This window comes from Rhinolophus ferrumequinum, chromosome 7 (genome assembly GCF_004115265.2).
Source record: "Rhinolophus ferrumequinum isolate MPI-CBG mRhiFer1 chromosome 7, mRhiFer1_v1.p, whole genome shotgun sequence".
Classification (NCBI taxonomy): domain Eukaryota; kingdom Metazoa; phylum Chordata; class Mammalia; order Chiroptera; family Rhinolophidae; genus Rhinolophus; species Rhinolophus ferrumequinum.
The window spans coordinates 75,147,064-75,161,886 of record NC_046290.1 but is presented as its reverse complement, the minus strand read 5'-3'; the positions used below and the strand labels follow the sequence as shown (position 1 = coordinate 75,161,886).

General features: G+C 38.3%; 1 protein-coding gene and 1 pseudogene across 2 annotated transcripts in view; one reads left to right on the top strand and one right to left on the bottom strand.

Moving 5' to 3' along the window:
• Positions 1 to 14,823, bottom strand: part of CAMK4 (calcium/calmodulin dependent protein kinase IV) — a 203,747-nt gene that overhangs the window by 176,034 nt on the left and 12,890 nt on the right. The gene's annotated exons all lie outside the window — the stretch shown is intronic.
• LOC117024997 (deoxycytidine kinase-like) lies at positions 7,414 to 8,155 on the top strand (annotated as a pseudogene).

Below are 14,823 nucleotides of genomic sequence, written 5' to 3'. Positions count from 1 at the left end.
GACCTCAACTTCCAAACCAGAACTTGACTATGTCTGGGAACAAAATTTGAGTCGCTGCCAACTCCATGTGCAGCAATAATCTAGAGGAAGATCATTTACTCTGGGCTTTCATTTTTCATAGGCCAGATTCAATATTAAACTCGCATAGTTTTATCGGTGTTCTATATCTGAGCACCATAAGACTTCTGAAATGCTTTCTAAATGAAAAGATTTATATATAACACAACATGCAATTTTTTATTTAAATAACTGAAATTTATTTGGAAATTATTTAAATAATGAATTGACCTGTCATTATGTAGCTAAATGGAGCCATAATGACAAACGTATTGTCTGATATGAAGAAATATCAGTGTGCATATATGAATATCAAATTAGAAAATTAAAATGGAAATTTCTGGCACATATATTTTTAAAACATGAAAAAAACCACCATGTATAAAATCTACTTCATAGCTTCTCAGTAGCTAAACCTTTTTAATCTACCACAAACCGGAATAAATAAAATCAAGATCATAGAACTGTAGTTAAACATTTCAGTAAATGTGCCATGTTTATTTGTATTCTCTTTCTTTTTTTATATATTGTGTTTCACTCTGATAAACATTGAAGCTGGTGGCTATTTTGATATGGCATTGTGTTCCCCTTTTCTGCTTCTTTTCAATGTAAAATAAGTAACAGAACCAGTATTGGAGTTCTCCAGGTGAGAGGACTGAGAAAACCAAATGCTGACCATCTGTTGAGGCAGAACAGGCCGACCCTGTCCGGAATTGCTCTTTTCCCAGGCTCCAGGGACAAGCAGGCAGCCAGCACCTGCTGTTGGTTTGAGAGGTCTGCTTAGAAGAAAGTGTAGCATCAGCACATGGCCCCGAGGCTTCTCCATATGCAGCTGCCAGAACCAAAGGTGCTTTTGGAGAAGATGAAAGGCAGGTACGGTGGGGCAGGAGAGGCACACAGAAGTGTCACCCATGCAGGAATTAGTATCCACCTCCACATCAGGGCCTGTAATGCGAATGTGTGTGGGCATATGTCTGTGTTGCTCTAAAGTAGTTATTTTATCAGCAGAGGCCAAATGACTTAAACAAATAAGTCTTTAGACAAGAAACGAGGCTTCACAAGTATAAGAAACCTAATACAAACACAAACATTCTTTACAGACTGAGCCCTATATCTCTATGCATTGTCCATGCAGAGCTGTCACCAATACATGTGGCATCATTTGGTATTGCTAAGTAATTGTCAGACTGGTAATGCTACATCAATAGTTATCATTGCATTAGGAACAAATCCTTACCCATCATTATTTTGATGATCAGTAGAATAAGAGATAAAAGAATTTCTCCAGAAGAAAAACAATACGTAGCGAGTCACAAAAAATTTCGTCAGTTTTTCTATTAAGTTATTTTGGTTAACATCACATTACAATTCACTTACTATTGCAACATTATTATTACCACATCAGTTACTAATTGCCAAGAATGCCATTATAAATCTTTTAAATTGAGTATTATGTCAAGGTCCTAATGGAGACCTACAAGTAAGGCTCATAGGACTTTGTTATACTGACTCCAGTAGTAACCATCAGTTTCCCCAAAGTGTTTTTCAGTTTAAAGTTGGTTAAATAGAGATCCAAGGAAAATACTTAAGAAAACACCGGTCTTGAATATATCATGAAGGCCCAAATAAGGAAACAGTTTTATTTGTGTTCTTCCACTTTTCTCCATACTAAACAAAAAATATATAAGAAGGTCCTCACTCTTCCATGGCTTACATACTATTTATATGCCATACTATTTACATCACGAGCCCTATATCCCTATGTACAGATTGTACTTCAGCAGCCAACAATCAGAGTCTCCACATAAATCGACTGAAGAAGCCAAGACAAATGACTTTGACAAGGTTTAAAATACATCTCCAAATAGATCCATTCTTGGAAAGTGTCTGACTACTGACTTGGGGAGTAATTCCCAGAGTTGCCATGCAAATGATGGTGCATCGGTATCCTATAATTATAACTGTGCCTTGGCATCCCATCACTCTGCCGTAGCCCAGATGCCTTCTGTTATGCTAACACGACTCAAGAAGTAATGCAAGCATAAAGAAAAAGAAAATGTACAAAGATGCATGACTTTGGAGTCATAATTATTCTCGGACCTGTCCCATCGAATCTGAGTTCACTAATGGCAAGGAGACATGAATACTGACGACCTGGTAAGGAACGAGTCAGGGAACCCCCAACTTAATACTACAAAATCCCATACTAACACCCCACAACGTGAACCAGAAAGGTATGAGCTCCCTCAGTGTACTTATGTATGAGCAAACTTCATTAGTGACTACACACTGAAATTTTGCTTCCATTGAAGTTAAATATCACGTTCTTACTTATTTATATTTGATATTTAGAAGCATATAAAGGAAGGGAACGAGTATGCAGAAAGGAGAAAAATAAAAAAGCAAAGTGAGAGATTTAAAGAAAAGTGTACACACCAGAAAAATCACAGATTTTTAATTAAAGTCTCTCAAATTTAATTTGCATAGCTGTTGTTGTTTTTTGTTTATTTTTAATTTTAAAAAGAGGCTAAATGAAGAGAAGACTGTAATTGCCCCAGCCCTGCCTTCCTTCCAGTCTTCTGATGTAGTGGGCGTGGCAAACACACTGAGTGTGTCTTGTTAGCTGGTTCCTTTCAGATACAATCTTGGCATTTACTACAACCAGTGCACTTGCATATTTCCGAGGTCAACTTGGACACCCATGCAGACAAGGCCTCTGCTAGACTCAATAATCCTGGAGAATTAAAAAACACACACCTATTCCTCTGGAATGAAGGGGAGTGGTCAGTGCAGAAGGAACTGGATGTCACTCTTTTGGTCAAAAGCCTTTGTGTGTAATACAACAGATTATCGAAGAGTAAAATATGATCAGGTTATTCATAGCACAAAAGCCTTTCCACTTTACAAAAGTGCAGCTAACAGGAGTGGAAAATACAAAACACAGCTACCCCACATTACATTTCTTGAAGATACAGAAATTCTCTCCACTGACTGAGCCTTCAGTATGTAAGCATTGTTCTAGAAATACAAAGTCGGTACATGATGAGCACATAGGCATTGATATGGATGACAAAATATAAGGTGTCATCAACTAGCCTCAAAGTCACCAATGTGGGTCCTCTAATACTATTTTGAGGTCACTCTCAGAAAACAAACCTGATTTTAAAGAAAAACCTGTGGCGAAAATATTCCTCCCCTAAAGAAGTGCATTGTGCCTTCAATGGGGTAGGACCAGGCCAAAGGACTCTCTCCCCTTTCTCTCTGCAGTTCCCTGATGGTGCAGTCACATAGTCCCTCTGTAAGGTGGAAGCATTCGAGTGCTTTGGTATTCAAGTCCTGAATATCAAATCTGTGTGCGTGGCCAATTTGCTCGTAATTTCATTTCATTATATCTTAGATATTTTGTCTTGGACCTAGTAAATTCAACACAGAATTTACTTCAGAAGAGGGAGGTCGTATGATGGTTTTATGAGAAGAGTCTTTGGAGTGACACAGATAACCAGACAGTGGTGGGCCATGGCACTGACTGCCTGGGTGACATGGACAGGTTATTGTCCCCAGGATCCCACTTCCTTGGGTTAATAATGCCTACTTAGCAGGTTATTATGAGAGTTGAGGACCAGAAAAATAATACGCCAAGTTCATGGTACACATCTGTTAAAGGTCTGCTGCTATTATTGTAGGTGATTTTGTATATTCAAGGAAAGAACATATTAAATGTTTTTATATTTTATATAAATCATAAAAAGCATATTAAAAATCAATCAACAATAAATATATTCTTAAATTTATAAAACATTAATGTTAAGGCCCTAAAATAAAACCATTGTTTGGAGAGATAAATAATTAGATGAAAACAATTACATATATGTATTTACAAATACAAAAATAACTGAGCATAATGTGAATAGAAATCATTTCTGGGAGATGGGATTAAAAGTAATTTATATTGTCTGCCTTTTGTTTATCTATCATTTCCAAAATTTCTATATTTTCAGTGTTCAGGCTATTGTCTCAAGCAGAGCAGATAATTTCAGGACCATCTCTGTCTTGGTAGGAAGAAACCTTTTAAGTTTTACAACTCCTTGTAACTTTTTTTTACCAACTCCTTAACTGAGGGAAGCTTTAAAGCCTCTTTTTCTTTTGTACAGTGAGGAAAGAAACAGGACACTAACATGCTCATTTTTCATGCCTACATGCACAAACTGGCTTTTAAGTAATCCACTTAAAGTCAATCAAACTAGTTATTTTAAACCCTTTTGCCATGGCAGTTGGATATATCGGAATGAATATACTGAAATTTTTATACATAAAAATCATGTCATTTATATACAAAGCAGCTCAAATTGTTATTATTAAATGCATAAAATAGTCAAAATATCAACTTTTTCTTTTTTGTGGATTTCTGACATATTTTTAAAAAATAACTTGAAATCAATTAACACAGTGAAAGAGTTAAAACAATAATCTCTCAGGACGAACTAGTACCTTTCTAATTAAATCAGACTTTAAATTTTGATTTGTTTTCCAAAAATAGTTTTACTTGTTCACAACATCCATGCAGGCAGCTCAGGGTGGCCCCTATATAGGAAGCAGCTCAGAGGATTTGGCAGGGATCCAAGCTACAGCTCACATGCTCAGGACACACAGGTGACAATCAAACCTATCTTTCATGTTCAACTCCCTTCCAGGTCAATGGATCTGCCCACAACATGTTTGGTTACTGGTCATAGTCTTTGGCCAGGACTAAAAGTTAACATCTAGACTCTAGACCACATGACATTACCAATAGGTCACAGAAGAGCAAATCTCATCTCATCTAATATATCATCACATTAAGAAGGGATTTAAACAGATTTAAGAGAAAGTATTTTTCTCTTCTGAGAGTGAGGTAGAACATATACCAAGCAGCACCGAGAGTGAAGCAATGTGCTGGACATTGTAAGAGGGTAGTAAGACAAAATAAAAACGGACTCATTTTCAGACCTTAATGTGTCCTGTTCTTTTCTTTCACTTGTTTTCTATGGATTTAAATAATCTCTTAAGTGGAACAAAGTTATAGCCTGTCACATTAAAAAGTAAAAGTAATAAGATGAAGCTTATAATACATAGGACATAGAACCTCCTCCATCTTCCTGGCTGGTTCCCCGTAATGATAAAATCTCCAAGGGGCAGCAAACATTTTAAAGCTATTAAAACTTAATGTCTGCCAAGGGAAAGTGATGGCTCTGAGCATATATAAAGATCATTAACCCCACACGTAATAACCATTCATTTATCTAAGAATATTTCTCAGTCAATATTATTGAATTTCCACTTTGTGAAGACACAAGTATGATCCCAAAGGGAAACAAACAAAAAAAAATATCCTTGATCAAATAAGTTTGAAAAATAGTTCAAGACCACAACGTACTTCAGTATATTAAAGAATGGAAAGTCTTAGAGCAAAGTTTAATATAAGATTTCTCAACTTTATTGAACCACAGAACCCTTCTTTGGCCTTACACTTAACATCTGTGATGGGTAGTTTTATGTATCAACTTGGCTAGGCTACAGTAGCCCAGTTATTCAATTAAACACTAGTCTTGATGTTTCTGTAAAGGTATTTTGTAGCTCTCCTTAACATGTATAATTAGATAATATTAAGTCTAGGAGATTACCCTCCATAATGTGGGTGGGCTTCATCCAATCAGCTGAAAGACCATAAAAACAAAACAGGTTTCCTTGAGGAAGAAGAAAGTCAACCTCAGGACTACAGCATCAGCTCCTGCCCACGAGTCTGCTGGCCTGCCCACAGATTTCAAGCTTGCCAGTCTTCACATCACATAAGCCAATTCCTTGGAATGAATGAATGAATGGTACTCATATAAATAAGTAAATGTCTTTCTTTTCTTTTTTTTTTTTTATTTTACTGGCTCTGTTTCTCTGGTAGATCTCTGACTGATAAAACATCCCCCCAAAACCAATATTTCACATAACTTTCTTTAGGGAACACAATAAATTCCCATTTTCTACAGTAGTAAAATCTGATCTTTCACAGCATAAGTAACCAGATACCAGGAGCTGTATCTGGAACCCCACTTAATTTAGGGATATAGTAAATATTGTTCGTTGCTGCTCAGTATCTTCCCTACCAGCACCCACATACACACACAAGCGGAAATTGCTAAAGCCCTAAAAGTAGACACTGACTGGCATAAACCAAACCTTGTAATCTCTTCCCCTTTGTCTCCATGACTTGTTCAGTATGGTGGTAACGCGGGTCTAAGTCCACTGGTGCGCAGACATCCCCCTGACCACCCTGATGGTTCTGCTTTATTAAATAATAGAAGGAAGTGAGGATCCCTACAGTCCTGAATGATGATGGTTAGTTGCCAACATCAGGACTCAAACTGCTGCATGTTGTGACCAGGAGGAAAGCCAGCATGATGACAAAGCTGACACCCCGAGAAGGCAAAGTTGAAAGAAAGGCAGAGAAATAAACAAGCAGTCCAAGTCAAACCACATGTAAAACCTGAATAACCTCAGGACTTTAGTCACTTGAGCTGGCAAATCCATTCCTTTGATAAGAAATGTTGTATTCTGAAATAATCTAGGAAAGCTTTAGGAGGAAGAGCCAGGATTGATTTTTAAGCCTAGGTTTCTACAAATGGCACTTGTGAAGAAAGGAAGCGTGCACAGAGTTGAAGTGCAGAAGACCAAGGTTCTGTCCTCATTTTTACTACTAATGAGCTTTGGATTCCTGGGAAAGACATGTGTCCTCTCTGTTTTTAGGTTTCTTCACTTGCACGAAGAAACATGGGACTGGTTGATTTATAAGGTGCTATCTACTCTACATTCCTGAAAAGTTGAGTCTGAATCTTAAAAATGATATACAAACACTTTAGTCATGTAGATACAGGCACAAGATACAATCACAATATATTTGGTGATTTTACAATTTGAGGGTTGACATACTACTGTTCAAAAAAGTGTCCTTTTTTGAACACAGGAGAGAACCATTATCTATCTGTGCATTTCTCTGCATCTCTCCTCTTCTCATCTCCAATATGCTCCATTGTCTAAGCACAAGATTCCAGCCACAGCTTCTTCTACCAAATTTTCTCATTGTCTAGTACATTCCCCATTGTATTTATGGTGACAGGATATTTTTCCAATAATTTTGGAAAATGATTTAAGATGTTCCATCACTTTATATACACATAAGAATTTATTAGTGAACAAATAACATCTCACAAATCTTCCTTACAGAAGAACTACAGCAGACCCCGTTGGGTGACAGTGGTGGCCTAGGAGCCTGTGGCTACTTCCCAGTCCTCCCTGCCTGAACTGCTCGGGGCTACAACAACATGAAGAATGGCCACCTCACCCAAGAGGAGCTGCCTGTCTCCCGAGACCAGCTCTGAGGGGACATGCATCAAGAAAATTTCCATTGATGGGAACATTGCTTCCAGGACGTCAATATTTGTGAATATCCTTAAACAAGTCTGTGAGGGCTGCGAAGCGGTTCCTGAACCTGTTGCCAGATGGTGCAGTGTTCAAAGTATTCCAGATGAAGTTCAGGAACTGACAAGTGGTGGGAATGTTCTTCAGATGATGCATGAGAAACCTGAACGATGGTCTTTTATCATATGCCTGCCTGAGTCGAATATGAGCTCAGCTCGCCTTTCTCAATGTCAAGCTCGAAGATGCAGAGATACCTGTATTATTTTTTTAACAATCTGTGTATAGTGACAGGTATATTTTTGCATCTAATTTGTATGAATCGGACTGCATGAATGAAACAGAGTGGACAATTTATCAAGACTGGCATGGCCAAAAGCCTTGAACTGGATGGAATCATTTATCTTTGAGCCACTCCAGAGAAATGCTTGAGTAGAATATATTCATGGGGAAGAAATGAAGAACAAATATTCCTCTTGAATACTTAGAGAAGCTTCAGTATAAGCATGAAAGCTGGCTCCTGCCCAGAACACTGAAAACCAGCTTTAATTATCTACAAAAAGTGTTTATCGTAACACTGGATGTTAACGAAGACTTTCGAGGCAAACATCACAGTCTGGTTAAAAGAGTCAAAGAATTTTTAAGCACTTTATGATCTTGCTGAAAGGCAAGCGAAATAATTCCAGATACTCCAGCTTGGGGTATCTTAGTAGCTCCATATTCATACAAATCTCTTTAGAAAACCCAAGTTTTTACCCATTTTTGTTCCAAGAAAAAAATAGTTTTTGATGAATCCTACACAAAAGTTTGTGACCAGTTTCTTTTCTTTTTTCTTTTTTTTTGTTGTCTAAACAAGCAAAGACATTTAGTTATCTCTCAGGAGAAAAAGTCTGGAGGTGGATGGTTCCATAATCAGTGGCTAAAGTATATCATAATGGACCCACCCCCCCACCCCCACTCCATTTGCCTGTCCCCTCTGTTATCCTCCTCACCAGGCTGGCTTTTTTCCTAGTGCTTCTCATCTCACTGGTGGACCAGTTTCGTAACTTTAATGTTACATACTAAATGGTAATGTGTCTTGTGTAAGTTAGTCAAAAAAGTTGAAAGTGGAATTTAAGGAATCTCTAGAAAAAGGGATTAAGAAGTTTTATTTTAAGTACTTTTGGTCAAGTGCCTCCCCTTCCACATTAATTTATGTAGCAGATAAGACCACATTTAGTATTTAATTACTTCACTGATATTTATTAGTGTATCTATAACACATTTATAGAGGAGCAGGTTACACTTTGTGCCCAGTTTGTAATGGCATAACTTATCGTAAGTCACTTCATCTTTTTCCTGCCTTTGTTTGTACATCTGTACAATGAGTGAGACTTCGTCTTTTCGCATCAGAGTTTGGATGATTCAAGAGGAAATGTTTCTGTACTTAAAAGATAACTGAAGGTTATTACATGAGTAAAAGATTTAACTTACGTGGAGCTTAAAATAGCTACCTGCTTTCTCCCTTCTCAGACCATTCTTTTAGAATGGAATATTACTGTTAATAGTTAAAAGATTGGTTTAAAGTATGATCATCTTTAAATCATTTGAGGTGGAAGTACATTTATTCTCGTTTTTATAGGTAAAATGTTAGTGGAACGTAGTAAGGGATAAGTTTTCCCATCTTATTCTTTATTGACTTTGCACTGGGAATGAGTAGTGTTTTGTTACTTTTAGACTCTGTGAGAAGTCAGAAGAGAAACTTCCCTGCTCATTTAGTCCCAGCTGCTATTTCCAGCCTCATCCTGCTTTTCCCACTGTCTGGATTAATTAGGCAGCCTGCTATTTTAAAGTCACGCATTTCTTCTTGGAGAATATAGTGATTATTCTTTGCTTCATACTCGTAGTTTGCCTTGCTTCTCTGTATGGTTATACCTTAGGTTTCTTCCCCCCTCCTTTCAGAGAAATTACGGATAAAAATGATCTTGCCTATCTTGAAAGCATTACCATTTTTAAATATATATTAGGAAATATATATTAATGAAGAAGACAAAAGGGTAAAGTAGTTGTAATTTTTTAAAATCTGCATGGATTCATTTTAGTTCTGTATATAATGAAAGATTTTTTTCAAGTTTGTTCAAAAAAAAAAAAACACACTGTAAATAATATATGTAGGAGGTGGAGCTTAATCACCCTCCCTCCCAAGAGTGGGTTAGACTTGGTGACTCAGTTCCAAAAACTAGACAGGGAATGGTACAAAGAGTAACTGTACAGTGGAGAAGTTGGGCAGACACCACTGTGACAAGATGATGAAGATTAAAATCACCAGTGATATCATGTGGTATCACGTACCCCTGATGGCTCAAGAAGGGCACTTCACCTCTGTGGTATTCTTTCCCCAAACTTATAACTCCAGTTAATCATGTGAAAAACAATAGACCAACCCATTCTACAGAATCCCTGACCAGTGCTCCCTGAGACTGTCAAGGTCATGGAAAAAACAAGGAAAGACTGAGAAACCATAACATATCAGAGAAGGCAGAAAAAACACGACAACTAAATGCAGTGTGGATGCCTGGATTGGATCCTGAAAGAGAAGGAGGACATTAATGGAAAAGCTGATGAAATCCAAATACAGTCTGGAGTTAATAGTTAAAAATTTGTTGTTATTATTATTATTCAAATAAAAAAAATCTCATGCAGTGTGTGCACAGCTGTTTTGCTTAAGACAGCCACATAATTAATTTTTCTCACATCTTTGCAATAATCCTGTGAGAAAGGCACTCGTATTTTCATTCTACAGATGAGGAAAGTGAAGCTCATTACAGTTTAAAAAATTCATTAACAATAGACAGCTAATAGGTACCAGAGTTGGAATGTATTTTTATACCACCATAGTTGCCACTGGAGGTTCTATTAATATCTACTGGAATCATAGGTTCATTTTACGTGGACAGCAGCCCCAGTTCTTATTCTTAGCGTCAGCCTACGGCAACACATTTCCAGAATCTTGGAATCAGAAGACATCTTGAAAGACTGTAATACCCAGCCATGTACAATGCCTCCTCCTTTAGAGAAAACCATTCTAGAATTAATACCCTTTGTCTGAATGACACAGGTAAGGCAGATCCTAAGTCATCTGGTCTCTGGATTTTCCCCTTTCTTCCTAACCATACCTACCTCATTAACACCTTCCTCAAAGTTTATTAATTTGTTTTCTTAAGTGCTAAAAAGAAACCCCTTCATCAGAAGGGAGACTAAGACAATTAATAGCAAGTACTAATGAGACTTACGATGAAACCAGAAGCCAATCTCTATTTTACCATTTAGGTACCAAGTTAGAAAAATACATTTTTTTAGGTATGGTTAATAGTGACATCATTTAACTATAAGAATCTATTCTAGGTCATATGTTTTTCTTTATCAGTGTACATAGACTACAAACTTCTTAAAATACTTCCATATATATATATGGTGACATATATATATATATATTTAATTTTTTTTTACATATTTTAATGATTTCCAGGACTCTATTCTTTATTTCTGAATCACAGTCAAGTTGCAGTGATTCTGGGTCTGGTTATTTTACTTTCCAGTGAAGAATGCATTATCTTGAATAACAAAATAATAAATTCATGACAAAGAGTTAAAGTAGCGCAAATAAGATCTCAATGCTACAAAATGATTAATATTTTCTAATTTTAACACCCTTCTTAAAAGCCAAGCAAACTGTAAAAATTACACAGAAAGACACACCTATAGCAGTTATTTTAAACTACTCCAACTGTCCTTTTGTCTCAAGATATGGAAAACCTTAAGGTTATGATACCACACATTCTTTTTGGAATGTGAAATATGAAGACCAGTAGTCAAATATTTACAAATATTAAGATCTCTTTTCTTGGATCACTTCATGCTAATGCGAAGTCATGCAGTAAATATCCATGTGTCAGTATTATGTTAGCTATTCATTAACTTGAGAAAAATGACCCTTATTATTGAGAATTTACCACCTAAGACATGAAATTGACACCAACTATTACAGAAGGCAACCAAGTGCTAATGAAACACTGAACAGATTACTAAATTCAATAAGACCAAGTAAGATGTTGGTAAACTGGCCCTCAACTAATCATAAGGATCACAGGTTTTGCAAGGCTAGAAACTGCATTTGGAATAAGCAGGTGAAAATGTGGCCAGATACCCAGAAGAACACTGGGTTCTTGCTCCTGAGAGAAGTGCCCGAGGGATGATGTGAGGTGTGCCAGAATGCAGATCCAAATCCTGATGGAAACATGTGATATTCAAGATGGGCCAACCTTTATTTTTTAATAGCTGAGCTTCCAGTTGGCAACAAAAAAATCCTGTGCCAGCTGCTGAGGAAATAATATGCTGGGAGCTGGCAGGCACTGGCACTTGGCAAGCTAACAGGTATGGATGCATCGTGGATACCGAGGTAGTGCCTAGAAGGCAGACGAGCGAGAGGGAAGTGTGACCACAGAAGAAGGGTCCCAGCCTAGGGTCCAGCAGGATGGTACTGTGCTAAGGAGCCTTCTTGTAATTAATTAATTAGAAAGAAAGAAAGAAGAGCAACTCAGAGTCAGCTCTAGCCATCCTGGATAAACCCAATGTAGGGGCTGTACTCTCCATGAAGTAGGTCTCTGGACTACATTCCTCAACATATGACAAAAGGACAATGGTGGGCATCTGGGAAATGAAAAGCACATCTCTTCCTTCCTACTCTGCTTGCCACATTGGCACAGATGAACTCAGGTTAGCCTTTGAGACATAGCAGGAAGATTCTGAGGCTATGACTGACGTCAGACAGATATCAAAGTAGGGAAGAAGGGCATAACGATGTGTTAGCTCGGTCTGCCATGACAAAATATCAGACGCTGGGTGGCTTAAACAACAGAAATTTATTATCTCACAGCTCTGGAAGATGGAAGTTCAAGATCGGGGCCAGCATGGTTGAATTCTACATTCTGCTGAGAGCTCTTTTCCTGGCTTGCAGACCTCTACCTTATTGCTGTTTCAGAGAGAGAGAGAGAGAGACAGAGAGAGAGAGAGACAGAGAGAGAGAGATTGAGAGAGAGAGCGAGAGAGAGAGTGCGAGAGAGCGCACGCAAACAAGCTTTCTGTTGTCTCTTCTTCTAAGGGCACAGAGCCCATCATGAGGGCTCTCCTTCATGACCTCATCTAATCCTAATTCACTTCCAAATGGCCCATCTCCAAATACCATCATAACAGAGGTTAGGGCTTCAACATAAGAATTTGAGAGGAACACAAACATTAAGGCCATAACAGGGGAGATACGAGGAACATGGGAGGGAGCTGGTCTCTGGTGGGACAAGGGGAACAGGGAGAAATCAGGCAGGGACAGAGAGGTGCTTATGGGTTGAGATGTAACTGGACTCAGAAAGCCAGAAGTAGACCTGGGTGGAGAGTGGCCTTCTTTCTGCCCTTCAGCCCTGTCTCTCCCCCTTTTCTTCCTATACACAGCTTCTCGTTAACCATCCCTGGCTTCTATTGTCAAAATAGAGATGGGGACATACAGATTTTCCAGAATAATTATTTTGACAGTACATCAAAATCATGAACATAAAGTTAGTGACTACTTGGAAGTTAAGTCAAGGGGGGGATTCTTTTTTTTTTTTTTTCCATTAAAGAATTAGACATCTCAATAGATGGTTTTTAAAGCACATCCCCAAATAAAGATAGACATAGAGGGGGCCATCTCTGTTCTTCTCTCCTTCATGATCCTCTCCTTATCTCCTCCTTCCCCACTGTGGTCAGGCCAAGCCATATGTTATAGGACATTGCTAATAGATTACACCGTCACAAACACGTCATAAGTCAAGCTTTTCTAAAAAAGAATGACCCCTTTCAGAAACAAAACTAAAAGACTGGGGAAAGTTAGGAAATGTCCCTTCTTGCTAAATCCTGTCCTAGATATCCACAGCTATTGCCAGCATTTGTATGGTCCACTAAAGGAAGTAAAAATGAGCAAATATGAGTATCTGTTTCTAAAAAGAGGTGACACATTTTTGAAAAGCACAAAATAAGAATGAAAATTATTCAAGGATCTTTCCACATATTTACAAAGCCTTTGAAGCTTAGAGCCCCACTTACTCTAACAGTTGCTCTGTCTCCTGAATACACAGTAAAGAGCTAAGGTGATGATCCAGAGAATTCAATTAGAAGAAAACACAGAAGATACTTGTAGCTAGAAGGGAACTTAGAGCTAAGAGATTCAATCACAGAATTCATACTATTCCCATCATTCAGAAAAGAGGCCCTGTAAGAGAGAATAGACTGATGAAAGAGCCCTTTGCGTTCCAAAGGACTTTCAATTGCAGAAGCCCTGCTGGTACAACTGACTGGCTTACACAACAAATATTTACTGAGTGCTCAATGCATGCCAGGTGTTGTCTAGGTGCTGGGGACACAGCCGTGAACAAAGGGACAGAGGTTTGTCCCTAACAGCTTACATTCCAGAGGGCCCCAGGCTTTGAATAAGTAATTTCACAATGTGCTGATTTAGCAAAGGGTTATGTAGGGAAAACACCCTGAAGAAAGAGAGATTTAAGTCTTACTGATTTTCCTGCAGCTGTTCACCTCACATTTATTCATTTACTTACTATTCCACAAACATTTATAAAACATTTTTTAAGCTCTCTTCCACAAACATTTATTATTGAGGGACAGGCAGTAGTAGGCTGAAGAATAGGCTCAATAATGGGGACAAAAGATGGATAAGATGCAGGGTTCCTCTGCCCGAGGGGCAGATGCTCTAGTGGTGAAGACCACAAAGCATTTACCTGTAAGACAATAAACATATGAAATAATATGAGAGCAGGGAGATGGGAGAAACCTTCTGCCTGGGAGTCAGGATGACTATCCTGGAGGAATTAGAAGGACAAGGGCATTTCAGTCCAAGAGTTTCATGCACAACACCACTGAGATATGAGGATCCCTGAGGGCTCTTTGAGGCCAAGGCAGGTAGAGTGGGAAGAGAAAAGCCCTGGAGTCTGACAAACCTGGGCTTGAATCCCAGCTCTGCTCCCATCCCCAGCTGTGCAAGCTTCACAAGCTGCTTCACCTTTCTGAGCCTCAGCTTCCTCATCTGAAAAATGGTTCTGGTAATGATCACCTTGCTATATTCCTGAAATAATCAGCAATACACAAACGACAGTAAAACCACAATACCAAGCTCCTGGTAAACACTCCATTCTGGTAATCAGAAGTGGTAGGGAATGGATCTGGAAGGCAATTGGGGTCAGATGGCTAAAAGGGCCTCGTAAACTGGACTTAGTATTCCCCCTATAGACACCCAATTCA